This window comes from Cupressus sempervirens, chromosome 10 (genome assembly GCF_028749045.1).
Source record: "Cupressus sempervirens isolate cs-2001-9-10 chromosome 10, ASM2874904v1, whole genome shotgun sequence".
Taxonomy (NCBI): Eukaryota; Viridiplantae; Streptophyta; class Pinopsida; order Cupressales; family Cupressaceae; genus Cupressus; species Cupressus sempervirens.
The window spans coordinates 810,931,506-810,946,142 of record NC_143127.1 but is presented as its reverse complement, the minus strand read 5'-3'; the positions used below and the strand labels follow the sequence as shown (position 1 = coordinate 810,946,142).

The window sequence follows — 14,637 nt, the reverse complement described above, 5'->3', positions numbered from 1 at the left end:
CATTATTCGGCCTCTCTCTAGGAGTCGCTAGAAGATATAAAACAGAAGTAAGACAACAAAAATTTGATTTTCTGCAAGAAGAAATTTGTGCAGTCGGCAGCAATCTGATTTTTCTGTAATCTTCCTGCAAGAAGACAAAACTTGCACAGTTGGTAGGCAGCACTTCCTTCCAGGCCAAGTGACCTCAAATTCACGGGAATGGCTGAATGATCTGAATCTTTTGTTTCTCTTAAACTATCAAATTTGAAAACAGTATGCTTACCTACTATGGGCTATAGAAATGAAACTGAACTCTATCAGACCATTCAAACATTTAATCATGCTTACATAGATTCACTAAGAAATTCTGGAATTCTGATTCATTCATAAAAAACTGGCACAAAATCTTTAAACAGCAGCAGTTTTCTTACCAAACATAGAATCCTTTAACAGTTTATTTCAAGCTATAGATATTGCAGACCCAAAATAGAATTCGCACAATACACAGTAGAGCAGAGGTGATATGTGGGGGTTTTGTCCCTTCACCAAATGTGCATAACAACAAACAAATTAGTCAGCATGTCTAAAAACAAAGCAGAGGCTGCTATTTAAGCTACGGAATCACCTTCACAAGAAACCCTAGGGCGGCTAGTGCTAAAGACAAACAAGAGAACTACCACCTGAGAGAACCGTAAGACAGTTTGCTATTATGAAAAACATCTAATTTGCCGTATTCGATTCTTTACAGGTATGATCACACACTCAGGCTTCGATTTTATATTAAAAGTATTAAATTAAACAGTTGATGTTTAAAGATGATCATGATAAAACTGTCCCAATAACCAGATGCAAATGTATTGGTAATCTAGCTGTAACAAATATGTTTATCAAAACGCGTGAGAGTTTAACAATTAAAAGCGATATTGAATGTTTAAATGATGACTAACATGTATAAGTATTTTCAGCATAACTCTTTCAGAAACGAATGTCTGATGTCTAGTCCCGTGAGCACTTCAACTTGGGTGCATGCCGAGGCGAATGGGCAGAAGAGGAAGGAAGACAATTATATTGAATTGAGTGCACTTCACATGAATTGTGCGGGATATATTGTGTGTTGTCTTTCACTTGGGCAACCCTTTGATTGCCAAGGCACGAATAGGCTGTGCTACGAGATTGAAACGAAGCAGAATTCAGGGCCACGCAAAGTGATCCACCCAGAGGTTGGTTTTGGAAGAGGTTGGTTTGCTATCTAATTTCCTTCTAGGAGACAACTGTCACTATAAGACAAAACAAATATAGTTTCCTACTAGGAGACGACTGTCACTACATGATGAAATTGGGCTTCTTCAAGAAGTCGATGGTTAGCTGGCAGCTATTTGATCTTTTCAAAACTCCAAGGAGACAATCAATATTACCAAGGAGACAATCAAATTTTTATTTTTTTTCAAAACTCCATTCCCCCTTTACTATGTTTTCTATTTTAGTTTAAGATTTAGCCTATTCCACGAGAACTAGCTTTATCCTAATTCCAAATCTTACTCCAATTCTTTTAGCAATACTTTTTTCATTAGAAAAAAAGATCTTTTACGAGAGTGACGATTTTCCACACAAAATAGTAAATACATATCCATAAATAAATTACACTTCTTATAAAATAAGAGTTTAGATAGTTTTCACTAGGTCTTCCTAATCTGCCTAGGCAATAGGATAAAATACACCCCACAAAAATGCAAAAAAGCTATAAATCCATATTATAGCCCTTTTTTTTAAAAAGAAATCGAGCGCAAAAATCGAGCGCAAAAATAGTAAAAATCAAGCGGGAAATTTAGAAACAGCCGGCGGTCTAGGAAAGTTCACTAATATAAGAAACTCATAGCAGCATACAGCCTGTCGGTTGGGAAATTTCACTAATATAAGAAACTCACAGCAGCATATCATTTAGAAACAGCCGGCGGTCTGGGAAAGTTCACTAATATAAGAAACTCACAGCAGCATACAGCCTGTCGGTTGGGAAATTTCACTAATATAAGAAACTCACAGCAGCATATCATTTAGAAACAGCTGGTCGGTCGGAAAATTTCACTAATATAAGAAACTCACAGTAGCATATCATTTCACCTCTGGTTTATTTGAAAAAAAACTGAGGCGATTTTCGTTTTGTATACGTAGTTTTGTAAAAGCTTCGCAGTTGAACATGGAGAAGGTTTTAGAGGGTTATTTCAACAGATTTCACTGGATTCTGTGGATTCTACTGGTTAGACATACACTCTTCACCTATTTACATGTTAACTGCATTATCAACTAGTTTAAATCCCATATTTAAATACCGACCTTAGATTTTTCAAGAACATTGTACACATTAACAAGTTTGTTGAAATGATATGGAATTTATGTTTTTTTACAGGTTATTGCTGGTGTTGTGTGGAGTTTATTTTCATGGATACTGCTGTCTCAATCAAAGATTAGCAGAAAAAGAAGTCATTTGGCCAAAGAGAAGGAGCGTACAGAAGAAGAAGATACAGATGAAGGTCTGGAAAGAAGAGCCAAAGCAGCTGAAGAACAGGTTGTATTGATTTCACAAGAGTTAGAATCGATGGATTTGTATGAACGCACCGGATCCGATTCTGTGAAGAAAAATGCAGATTTTTTGTGGAGAAGACTGAGAGAAGTATGTGAAGAAAAAAAGAACTTAGCAATTAGGGTTTCATTTGAAATTCAGAGCCGCAAAAAGGAAAGATCTCTGGCAATTGGTGCCCTCAGTTTGATTGAGAAAGAGTTGGAATCTCGAACAAAGATATTGGATATTGAGAAGAATGATCTGCAGAAAAAATTAGAAAAGGAGATTGATAGGAAATCGAATGAATGGGCTTTTGTTCTGGAAAAAATTAGGGCCGACGAGAGAAAGATGAGAGGGAGAATAAAAAGTTTGGGGAAAAGAAATGTGAAATTGGCAAGAGAAGTTTCTTCTTTGAATAAAGAGGAAATTCATGCAAAAATCGCGGTTATGGATGATTTGAGAAACAAATTTAAAGATGCAAAGGATGAGATTATGAAATTAAGGGAAATCCTTTCAGAATATGTCAATAAGGCTAAACAAGCAGAAGATGAGCAGGATTCAAACAAGAGAATCTTGAGGGAAAAGGAAAGGGAAAATTCTGAGTTGCAGAAATCAGTTGTTAGATTGCACAGACTTTGTAGAAATCAGGAAACAACAATTGGAGGATTGTGGTTACAATTAGACAATGATGTGAATAATAATCCACAAGAAAAAGACAAAGATGTTCGTATTATCGAGCTACAGAAGGAACAACTCAGATTGGTTGGTATAGAACATGGGTTGTGCAAGGATTTAGAGAATTGCAGGTTGGAAACTGAAGCTCTGAGGAAGAACAATGGCAGCCTTCTTGAGAGGGTGAGAAGTAAAGAGAAAAGTAGTAGTATTGGATTGATCAAACTTGATCAAGAATTTTGGGATTTCCTTCATACTCTGCAAGCTCAGGCATTCCTGTTGCTGGATGAGAATGTTCAGCTTTCTTTCAAGTTGCTTGGTTTTGTTAAAAGGGTGTGGGAAATCAATGAAGGGGAACACTCAAAGGGTATGTTGGCTTCTGGACAAGAAAGAGATCATGTCCTTGAATTGGACATGATGGCTCAAAGTTTAAGGAAAAAGGTTGAATCTTGGAAGGAAAGTGTGCATAGGCAAGAAGAAATCTTGAAAGAAAAATCTCATATTTCCTATGATGAATCTCTCAAGCAAGATTCTGTTGAAAGTTCAGAGGCATATCAAGAAGAGCAACAACATATAGAGGTAATTGGAACTATTTCTTTTGTTATCTTGAGGTTTTTGCATTTTTATCCAGCTTTAGAGAGACTGGTGGCTTAGAGATAATGTAGCCCATAATATAAATTCAACAGTTCTTTTTGGAAAATTTTAAGGCGAGCAGTCTTATGAATGTTTTACTGTGCTTCAGTTTAGAAGTTTTGAGTCTTAAATTTAAGGAAAAATCTTATAAATTTTATTTTTTAGCAAATCGTTTTCAGTTTTGGTAATGATAAAGTGTGCAGATTTTTGACATGTGGAACTAACTACCTTATTTTTTCTTGCTCAAATTTAGAGGTATAAAAGAGGGGCTCCTATTTTACTAGAAAGAAGATTAAATAATCCCATACCCTCTTAAAAACTTCATATAGAACCTCCTGTCCCTAAAAAATAGCAATGAAATTGGAGGAACCACAAAACCTTGAAGTACCTGACATTCCCATACCGAGTACTTGAGCACCCCCATCTTTACCATTCTGCAACCACTCTGGTGTCTCGAAGAGTACTTGAATTTCTATTTGAACTTTGATTTTTAGTGTTACTATATGTACTAAGTTACTATGTTGAATGCTTAATGGTTCTGGTTCATGTTGCAGTTTTATTATGTTCAAGTATTTCAATTTGGTATGTTATTCTAAAACATCATTTCATTACTAATATTTCAAGTTCCATATATATTGTATACATTGTACAACACCCCACTATCCTCCCACCATTGTCCCCCCACTGTAGTGTTATACTGTGTTGGTTAACAGTTTGTCCTCCCGTTAGATTTGCAATCTCTAACTCTTTTAGCACCCAAGGTGAGAGAACAAAAGGATGTCACCGACAATGCATATTCTACTAATGAGAACAGGAGCAGAATTATACATGAACAACAAATGGAATTGCTTATGCTACAACCTCTAATCATGAAATGGAATCCAAGCAGATATCACAGTTTCATATATAATTGTACTTTCTGTCCCAATGAGTCTAACTAACAGAATGAATAGGAGAAGAGTTATACATGATGGGTAAATAGAATTACTTTACTGCAACCACAGACGTGAAATGGAATTCAATATGCAATTACAGTTTCATGTCTAACTATTCTTTCTATCCAAAATGCAAATATGAACTAAATGGAACAACAAACAAGAAAACCCAGCCTCTGTAAATGGAATTAATTATGCTATATTATCTAGTTTGCTGACCTCATATACTAAATTCTTTACAGAATTTATAGATCTTCACAATACCAGGCTCATAGGAGCCAATGACCTTTCCTCTTCTTTGAATACAAAGAGACAAAATACAAAGAAAATGATTTTTCAAATCTGAGAACTCGAATCTGAGAACTCGAACAGTCACCATGGATGAAGACACTGATTGATTACTGATGATTGGTGATCTACATCAGCTTTTATCATTGCATTACCAAATAAGAACTCTTTTCTGATTCCTATTCTTTTAACTTTTACTTCCTTGACCATTTTAATGGTATCATTCTTTATGAATTCAATGAAAAAGATTCCTCAAAGTATTGCAATAGTCTCTATTGGAATTCTTTGACTCTTTATGTCCAAAAATCCGACTTGGAATACTCTGCCCCCCTTTTTTAATAACAGTTGTGTTCAAACATTACATTGCTTGTACTTCTTTTTTTTTTGCATTAAGACATGATAACTGCAAAGTAAGTTGAAAATGTATGTCACCATATGTCAAGATGTGTAAAAGGCTTCAACCCAGAAATATGGTCTCTTTATTCAATCTATAAGTTCCTTGATATAGATATCCATTTCATTTCTTTCCTGTCCATAAGCCATTTGATAATCACAATTTTCAATTATCACCGCTCTCAAGCTTCACTTCCTTTTTGTGAGATGACAATGTATGGCTCAGACTATCTGTCCCTTTGATGAAACCACCATCTAGTATTCTAGTACATGGCATGGCTGAATTCCTTGTATCTATGCGTAACTCGAGTTCCATGCTCAGTTTCCCCGACCGCACAGCTTGTCTGGTTTCAGAAAGTTCTATAGAATTGTTCTCTTTATTAATTTCGATAGTCAACTTCACCGAATCCAGAGTTTTAGAGACAAAATTTGCTGTTTGAGTAGCAAGTTCACTCCGTACCATCATAGGATGAGATGCGAGGATATTCATATATCTATTTCATTCTGTTCAATTTTAGATTTTTCCAAGCTATCAGAATCCTCAGCATGACAGTTTTCATCTTTTGTGTTACCTTCATCATCTTTCAAAGGTTGAATAATCATTTGTTTCTTTTTCACCACTATGTTGTCCAATGTTTGTTTCCATCTTGAGCTGATCAATGACAGATAATGTCATCTCATTTTTGTCATGGTAAGGTCTGAAAGATACAACCAACAGATCATATGCTTCCCGTTTAAAGTTTTTAATGAATTCAAGAACCCTATAACTGCAAACACGGGCAGTCTGTGACCGTGGTCTGTCTTGGGTATGATATTCCCTCTTTACCAGATCTACAATATTATATACAAAGAAATCTTCACACAGTGCTATTCCTGGGTAATGGCACCACCTGATATAAGAAATCTCCGAAGTATCCAGGAGGTTCCTGAACAAATGTTGATATAATATCCCGCAGAGTTACAACACCTTCTAAATTTCCATGACTATCAACAACATAGATCCTTTGAATTCTTGCATTATCCAACTTCAATATGACATTTTCAATAGTATCAGTCTTTTCGCACGTGATCACGTGTTCCAAGGGAGATGATGCCTCTTGCTTTAACCAGAGGTGAGATCTAACTGTCGTACAGAAGACCTTTGCTGTAACCGATCTGAATTCTTTATATATCTCAGGGGCCATCAGCAAAAACTGGATGTCCCTTAAACTTATGTTCCCCACAACTTTCTTTCCTTCTTTCTCAATAATTGGAAGCCCTCCTACACGCTTTTCACTCATCAATTTGAATGCTTGGAGAACAGGTTGATCTTCAATCAACTTGACCATTTGATCCGGTTTCATTACTGGAAGGCCAAGTTCTGAAAGTGTGTTGTTTCCCCAGGTCTCAAACCAAGGGAGTCTGACACACTTAGAAAGCATATGCACTACAGCAGACTGTGTAACAATTTTTTCAATCTTTCCCTCACCTATGTGAACCACAGGGAGGCTCTTCATCCTATACTTCGAAAGCAAGAGAAGCATTGTAAAAAATGAGTCAGATGGCTGTACAGGTAGGAATGGAGCCCAACGGAAGGATCCTGATATGTCTTTGACCTTTGTCTCCCCATAGAATTTTGAGGATGTCAACATTTCAAAGAAGTGACCTCCCTTTGCAGCATCAGCTTTAGGATATGAGTTTATTCCAAACACTTGAGACCATTGAAGTAACCACGCAGAGATTCCTACAAACTCAACAATCTCGATATACTTGTCAATCCAAGTTGCATCATCTGGCGCATTTATATCCCTTACTGGTGCACTCAATATCTTGTTCTTGGCAAGCAATTCGACCACTTCAGCAAGACTGGCATCTGAATTGATCTCTACCACTGGAGATCTTCCAAATTTGCAGAGCCCTTAGTAACTAAATGTCTTTCTGGATTGCACATACTGCTTCATGAATCTCTGAAATAACAAAGATTTGTATATCCTTCATCTAAGAAGATCATCAATAAAACATGATAACCTTACCGGACTAGGAGCTATCACCTACCCGACATGACAACACTTAAACCAACCCACCTGGCAAATAAATGAGAGGTCAAGAGAAAGGGAAGCCCGACAAGGATGGCCTACCTATGAAGGACTTAGACCTAGACACCAGACTGACTTGACATTGAAAAATGATGGGTGACCAAAAGTCAGGCAACATACTGAAAAATAAAACTATAGACCCCCATTAAACTACTGTCTAATTACCTTTATTTGTCCTTCTCCCATGTTCTTATTTCTTCAAGTTTTATCGTACATCTTCAAACTCTAATGCTAGATATGATGACAAACTCAGAATTTTAGGTTAGAGCTTATGTATATGTTTGGTTCCAATATTGTTGGTAGAAGGATGGTTCATTTAGACTTTGCCATCTCTATTTTTATGTACTCTTTCTTCTATTATCAGTAACATTTAGTATCTCAGCTACTTTGTCTTGATAACTAAGAGGTACTTTTACTATCAACTAATAATATTTGATTGCTATTTCAGAATGAGGAGGGGTTCAAACAAGTTCAACATGAACTAAGAGCAAAAAATTTGCTTGTCAAGATTCTAAGGGAAAAGTTATTTTCCAATGCAATTGATATAGAACAACTTCGAGCTGAATGTACAATTTTGGTAAGGGGTCAAGAGGTTTTGAGAAGTAACATTGAAAGCCTACAAGGTAGCCTCAGTAGCTCAAATCAGAAAGAGAAAGACTTGGAAAATCAAGTATGTGTTTTCATGCTTTCAATTGTTTCTATTTAGAACGTCAAAAGAAGATTATACTTACTTTTGAAGAGCATTATTATATTTAGAATGTCAAAAGAACATTATGCTTACTTTTGAAGATCATTATGTTTCTTCTAGATAATGAATACTAATGCTATGATATATTTTATATATAGCTTGCAGGTAAGGAGAATACCATCAAAAGTTTACAAGTTGACTTACAACAGTGTCTTAAAGAACTGGTAGTGGTAAGAGGAGAGATGGCCAAAGTTTAAAAAAGATGCATAACCAACTACCTGGGAAATCAATGAACTCATTTGAGAAATTCAATGAGGATGTATAGTTAGGAAAGCCGAAATGCATAATTTTGTAGTATTTAGATTCATTCGTCTTTCCATTGGTACCCATCTAAACATTCAACATTCTTGTTGGTTGTATTCTATTTCTTGAACAAGTGTAATATAGCTGATTTTCAAAGGCATCTAAACATATTAAGAGGAAATCTTTTATTATATAAAATTTCTAGTTGAAAGATGGCACTAGGGCATTCTGAAATATTGATATTTATACTGTTAAAATAAATTTTTTTTTTTTAATAGTAAGTTTGGTATTTGCTTAATTTTGTTTAATTTAAGTAATTTATATTAATGATTAAGAATATGTATTAATGTATTTAATCTTGTTTATTTGAATTTCAAATTTGTATCATTTAATTTTTGTTTCAGATAGTAACACCAATTGTCCTTGAATGATTGAAAGTATAATTCTAATTGAAAGATGACATTAAAGGCCTTCTGAGATTGAAATGTTGATATTAATATTGATTATTTGAAAATTTAAGTTTTTGCACCATTTCAAGTTCGCTATTGGATTAATTTTGTTATACCAAATATATTTAAGCTATCTATATTAATGATTAATAATAAGTACTAATGTATTTAATTTTGTTTTTTTGAATTTCAAATTTGTACCATTTACATTTTGGTTTCAGATAGTAACACCAGTTGACTTTGAATGATTGGAATCATATTTTTGTTTTATTTTAAGGATAGATTTGTTTGGTATAATTTTCAATACAATCATTAATCAAAGAGTAAAATAAATAATATGGAAGCAATTATAAAACTTGTGCAGTTATTGAAAACATGGTGCACAACCATTTGAAAAGGGTGACCAAGTTAAAATAGAACAATTTTTATCTATTAAAATCTTTGTAACCTATGGGAGAAAAAGATTCACATTTTGATACCAAAGTTAACAAGAGCAAGCGTAGTGAAGTTTGTCGAAAATAAGGATCTCGTCAATGATTATCAGGGGCCCCTTTTGTCATAAGAGGTGTCTTATGTTCTTGCACCCAACTTTTCTTGCAGAGATATGGAGTGCAAAGATTCTAAGAGGCTGAATCTATCTTTTTTGAGCTCCTTTGAAGACTAAATAGTAAGTGCCAGCCTTTGTTGACAAAATCACCCCATTTTTTTAATTCTTGTGTAAGAAGCTTGGACATGTACAAAATCAAAAAAGGAGGCAAGGGAGTTTGCAAGAAAATAAGACATTGTGGATGAAAAACAAAAAAACCATCCGAGAAATCTTCTCGCCACATTCTAAATGAAGATTATGTCTTGGAATGTAAGGTGTTTGAACGCGCATCACAAAAACATGTGCTGAGGAATGTTATTTGGGACTACAAACTAGATGTTGTTATGATTCAAGAAACTAAAATGTCTAAAGACAAATGGAAATGCTCTCTTTATTCAAAAATGGGAAAGTGGTTGGTTGTGACTCGAGGGGAGGTTCAGGTGTTGTTGTTTGTGTTTTGGAATGACTTCCTTATTCAAGGTGAGGTCATTTTTCTAAAAATAACATTAGTTGTACTAAGTTTACTCACATTAGAGAAAAATATCTCTCGATTCTTCCAAATATATATGCACCCAATACTAAAAATGATAGTTTGGGTTTCTAGGAAAGGCTTGGAGATCTTACAAAGTTCTTACTTAATGAGCCTTGGCTTGTTATGGGGAACTTCAATTCTCCTATTAATGTGAGTGATAAGATGAGAGACTAATGCAACAAGGATCCAAAGGTACCCCTACTGGAGGTAATCTGGATCCTTACAAATAACTACATAGTGGAAACATAACACCAAGGCAAGATTTGATAACAAATCACAACACTTTATTCATAAATAAACTGTTTCCATGTAATATGCTCGATTGTAAGGTCTTATTGGTTAGTTCCAAATACAAAAAGAAATTACAAAGCAGTTCAACAAGATCCCTCATCAAGATCCCTCATCAAGATCCAACTCCACACTAATCCCAACCAGTTTAAATCCACACTATGGCAAAAAACCTCGAGGAAATCTCAACTTGTGCTTGCAAGCCCACCAAGCAATCTCCTGGTTTATCAAGCCTGTGCTACTAGCCCTTCTCAAAATTTTCTCGTACACTTCATCCTCTTCTCCAAGTTGGATGATCTACCTTCTCCTCAAGACTCCACAAAATACCCCTACTTATACCCAACTAAGCCACAAGTAAGCTTAGCCCATTACAAATTAAAATAAAACCTTACATTAAATGTTTACATAAGACACAAGTTGGCTACAACATAAATTAAATACCCATACACAAATTAAATGCTAAAAGTCATCTCACAAACAACTCGGGCACAACAGGGACCAAGATCAAACCGAGTGTTAGAGAAAACCATGCTGAGTGTTAGCATTGCACTAGACATAATCGAGTTCCTTCACTAACCAAGCACCAGTATGTGTTGAGTCCTCCAAAAGTAGCCAAGCCCCTTCATAGACGAAGCTAACTCGGGAAACACTACTGTCAAGCTCCCAGTGCAAACCGAGCTCCCTGTATTTGCTAAGTGCCCCAAGTATCGGCAAACATCTTCATTAACAAAGTTACTTGGTTAACACAACAACCAAACCAACTCAATATCAATTGATTCACACTTCATTCTTTGACCAAGTCCTCCAACTCCAAGGTCAAACCACACCAACATGCAGGAATGCAAGCCCACCAAGGATGCTTCTACATCAGATTTTTCAGTAGCTAGAAGAACATCTTTTGGGATTCAACACATAAATGCCAAATTGGTTCTTCACATACATATCCTCTAAGTGCTCAACTTGTACACTCTTTCCCTTGATCTTCTTCTACTTCTTCACATCCATCTACAGTGTACTACAAGTCTACTTTCCATGCTGATCTCCAACCTTACTAGAATCCTTTAACCCAACTCGGCTAGCAAAACTCAGGTTCCTCCTACCGAGCTCTTCATTTTGTAAAAGAATTAGGGAATTCTTTCTACCACCTTTCACAATGGAAAACAAATTCTTGACATAATCATGCACAACCCTGCAATCATAATACCAAGGTATACTAAGCAACACATGACAAATGTTCATGTCGACAATATCAGAAAACACTTGATCCTTATACTTTCCAATCTAGAAATCAACAAGGCATTGTTCCCTCACTTCTAAAGCATGTTCACATTGCAACCAACCAACCCTATAAGGATAAGGATGTTTCATTCTTTTCAAACTGAGTTTTTGAACCATCTCCTTAGCAACAAGGCTGTCAATGCTACCACCATCCATAATCATATTGTAGACTTTACCACCAGACTTACAACGAGTCCTAAACAAACTAGTCCTCTCACAAGAATCTAGTGTCCTTTGACCAACCAGTACTCATTGAGCTAGCAAACTCTCTCCTTGCTTAGGTTGACTGGCATTACCTTCAACCTCATTCACAACAACTCTTTTGTTGCCAACCTTTGGACATTCATAAAATATATGTCCTACTTCTCCAAATGTGTAGAAAATAACCTTTGCATATCCTTGTCGTCTAGTCAATAGGTTATGGTTCATCTTCTTCACTCAGTTTAGCTTTTATTGAGCTATCCTACTTCTCCTTCCCTCTAGAGTTACCTTTATTTTTCCTCTTCAACTTATCTTCTATCTTTAGGGCATATTGATAAGCATCCTCAATTGAATCAATCTTCAATATACCATCCTCATCTTGGATATTGAATCTCAAACAATTAATGCACCTAGCTACCTTCTCCTTTGACAATTCTCTATACCCAGAGCGAATAGTCAACTTGTAGAACTCCTTGATATAATCTTTCATAGTCATATCTTTCTGCTTCAAATTCTATAACCTCTTGAATAAATCAAGTCCATAATCAGTAGGAATGAACTTAGCCTTCAACTTAGTTACCATCAACCTCCATCTAGCGATCTTCATTTCACCTTCCTCCTCTTTGTTTCTTTGCATTTCTTTCCACCAAAGAGTAGCATGCCCTTTTAATTCCATTTATGCCAACGTTACTCTAAGTGGATCTTCAATATCCTCTAACTCAAAGTAGTGTTCACATTCACCAATCTAATTAATCAGATCTTCAGGATTCAAAGTACCCAAGAAATTAGAAACCTCCATCTTATGCTTTAGTTTTAATTGAGATCTAGGTCTAGCAAACTAACTAACCCTATTTCTCATATTTCTCTTCACACAATCAATTATGTGCTCACCACTCGATCTAGAAACTTAAAAGTTTTCAGAAACTTCCTCATATCCAAGATACACCACCTATAACACTTACAATTTTGGTAATCATGTCACTCTTCATCAATGCAATCTCATATCAGAATTTTGCTTTAATCTTCTCTGAGATCCTTTCCTCCACAACATCACTAAGATCATCAATTGCCCTAGGGTCCAATCTTCTTGGAGGCATCTTCCAAGATCCTTTGCAAACCCAAAGTAATGAATCCATAAATCCAAAAGATCGAACAGCTCCATGAGATCAACCTTATCTTCCAGCCTTCACCCAAGTCCTAGTGCAAACTGCCTCAACTTCGACGCTTGGTCTACACACTCAAGAACAACTGTGCTTTGATACCACTTGATGCAACAAGAATCCAAAGGTACCCCTTCTAGAGGTAATCCAGATCCTTGTAAATAACTACACAATGGAAACAAAATACAAGTGCAAGATCTGATACCAAATCACAACACTTTATTCATAAATCAACTATTTACATGCAATATGTCCGATTGCACGACCTTTCGGGTTAGGGGAAAATACAAAAAGAAATTAAAAAATAGTTCAACAAGATCCCTCAAGATCCAACTCCACACTAATCCCAACTAGTCCAGATCCAAACTATGGCAGAAAACCTCAAGAAAATCTCAAATTGTGCTCGCAAGCCCACCAAGAAATCTCTTGGTTTACCAAGCCTTAGTTACTAGCCCTTTTTTATCCATTTTTTGCCTCTCGCGAAAAAATTTGAATTCGAATGCTTAATCCCACCCAACAGCCTCTCCCCCACTTTTATATTATTTAAATGGCTTGGAAATATCAAAAAAATAAAATGATAAAACCTTATTGTATTTTCTTATTTCCTAAATATGTTTTTTGCTGGCCTGCACTTTCTGCGCCATCAAATCTAGCACAAATCTATAGTGGGTGCTTTCTCACATTTTGAAAATGCACTACCTTTGCGTAATGCGGGGAAGCCCCTTTGCAACATGTGAATCAGTGGGTCCAAGTTCTTCTTGTGGGCTGCAGAAAGGAGGAAGGTTAGTCCAACTGGCGATTCTATTGGCGCTCGCTTTCCCACATTCAAAGTTCTGTCAAACTTCCTGACAATGCAAGTAAGTGCTTTTTGGCTGCGTGGTAGGTGGGTCCATCTTCTTTGAGCAGCTGTAGATAGGGTGTAAAAGGTGGCAGGGTGAGTTGGCAGTTTGATTGGTTCCCGCATTCTTGCATTTTGTCTTTTGTTAGGCTTTCTGACAATGCGGGCATGCCACTTTGGGACACATGTCCCATGACATCCCATGTTCCCAATTGTACCTTCCACCGTTACATCTACCGAGATCAATGGCTGGTGCATGCCCACAATATGAAGATGTGAGGTAGTTAAGGAATGCAAGTATGCGCCCTTGCAACGCGTGGGATGATGTGACATCCTAGGCCTGCTCTCCTCAAGAGGAATAAATAATTTTTTTGTGGCACTTGTTAGAACACGTTGGTTTGAAAAGGTGATATTCTATTCAGTAGCAAGATCCATTGTCTGATGCAATCAGATCAGTGGCTAGTGCATGCTCGCAAGATGAAGTTGCAAGGATGTTAAACAATGTTGGCATGCCCTTTTGTGATGCGTGGCTAGTGGGCCCACCTTTCTTAGAAGGTGATGACGACTCATCCTTGGTGGCAGTTGTTAAGTGAGTCAGAGTACAATGGAGGCATTTCATTGGCCCATCTAGCTAACTAGGTATGCAGTCCAGCATGATTTTATGATCACCATAGATTTAAAGAAGATCAAGGGTTGGTGCTTCCCCACATTAATAAGATGCAAGGAAATTAAATAATGCGGGCAAGTGCCTTGCTTCCACATGTCTTTGTGGGACCACTTTC

The 14,637-nt window shown here is 36.3% G+C and overlaps 1 pseudogene; it reads right to left on the bottom strand.

The window, feature by feature from the left end:
• Nucleotides 1–6,288: 6,288 nt before the first annotated feature.
• Nucleotides 6,289–14,637, bottom strand: part of LOC149536407 (SNF1-related protein kinase regulatory subunit gamma-1 pseudogene) — a 177,566-nt pseudogene continuing 169,217 nt past the window's right edge.